General features: G+C 36.8%; 1 non-coding gene across 1 annotated transcript; it reads left to right on the top strand.

Annotated features, from left to right (window-relative positions):
• Positions 1 to 1619: 1619 nt before the first annotated feature.
• On the top strand, positions 1620 to 1691 carry TRNAQ-CUG (transfer RNA glutamine (anticodon CUG)). The gene has a single exon. It is a non-coding gene; the product is annotated as a tRNA-Gln (tRNA).

Consider the following 1691-nt stretch of genomic DNA (forward strand, 5'->3'; position numbering starts at 1 on the left):
CTTGATTGATGATTGAAGGGGCTTGCTTTCAATTAATGTTCTCAAGGTTAGGGTTCAATCTGAAATGATATCATTTCTATTGTGTTTTTAATAAAATGGTTTCAGCTGATTCAATCCAATCAAAATCTATTTAGGCTAGGTTTGGAATGAAAGATTTTTAATTTGAGTTGAACCCAAACTAAATTGTTTAGCTCAAAATTACGATAATTCATGTATAATTTATGGGTTAGAGGGTAGAGTTTTAACCAAATTTGGTTGTGTTGGACTGGATATAATTGTGTGAGGTCTAGTTAGTTGTGTGATAGTTTCACCTAGCATCAATTGCATATTTTTTTAAACGGAAAAAGACTCAGTCACCATAGTCATAAGAGTCATGTGAGGTTGATTTTGGTTAAGCCAAGTGGAGTAGGTTATGGATAGTCGGATTAGATTGTATCTTGTAGTTATTGTGTGTATCGGTCAAAAAATCATAGGCCATGACAAGTACGGGTCATGGCTTCATCCTAATTTGATATGGTTGGAATATTTAATATGGTTGGTATGGTCGCAAATTTGTAGAGCTGACCTAGCTCTTAATTAGACGAAATCCAATTGAACACAAAATATGGACCCATTAAAATTAGATTTATGCTTGGAACGACTTGGTTCTCTGAGTCTCCGTACAAATCTGAGCATTATGGATTCTGCTCATTTTTGACTAAATCAGGCTCATCTTAACTTAGGCTGTGCTTTAACTTAGAATGGTCCAAAAATCCAGAGTTTGACTTGCAAAATCCAATCCTAGGGTTGTTAATATCTGCAACTTGCCTCTTAGATGCGTGGATCAGGTGAGGGTCCAAACTTCAGGCTCGAAATGGTTCGGTTGGGTATCTTTGGGCGCAGGTCGAACTGAACGGGCATAAGATGGCTTCTAGACTCAAAACACTTGGATGATATGATAGCAACTGGAAGGGAATGTTTCTTTCCTCCTATAGATGTAGACCATGAATTATATTTAGCAGATAATCAATTGTCACAGGATACATCCAGAAGCATGCTAAGAAAGTAATGCAATTTTATCGCATTTGTAGTCAGAGATGTATGTCTATTGCTAATGTGTAAAGTGGCTTTTGGACTATTTCCTTGCTTCAAATATGTGACTTCAGCAAAGGAATTTAACTAAAGAATGCCTTGTTTTCAAAGTTTTCTTTTCTATTTGCCAAATGGGTCAAGAAGTTCTATGAAAAGAAGCTGAAAATGAGGTCAATCATTCAATTCGGCACGCTATGGTATACCTTGGTAAGGATAGAAGAGTTTCAAAGATCTTGAACCAAAACAGTTTCATATAGGCTAAATAAGTGATCAGAATAGATGAGGTCTATCATCTTGCTTTGATTTGTTTTAAGAGCCTTTGATTATCCTTTTCTCTCTTTTTCCTTTTTTCTTTTTTTGTTAAGTGGAAGTAATTTTGATGCAAATGTGATACTTGGCCTGCTCAATGGACGGTTTACCTGCGGATTTCCAGCAGTAAATATTTTAGCTAAACCATCTTGCACAAATGAAAGGTTGTCAGCTGTGGTTGGAGCAGCCTGCCCTCACCTTTAAATAAGAATAAAACGATTGAAGTAATCCAACAAGATGGTCCCATGGTCTAGTGGTTAGGACATTGGACTCTGAATCCAGTAACCCGAGTTCAAATCTCGGTGGGACCT

The sequence above is a fragment of the Phoenix dactylifera genome, chromosome 2 (assembly GCF_051530095.1).
Source record: "Phoenix dactylifera cultivar Ajwa chromosome 2, Ajwa_hap1_PhDact_Kaust_v1.1, whole genome shotgun sequence".
Classification (NCBI taxonomy): Eukaryota; Viridiplantae; Streptophyta; class Magnoliopsida; order Arecales; family Arecaceae; genus Phoenix; species Phoenix dactylifera.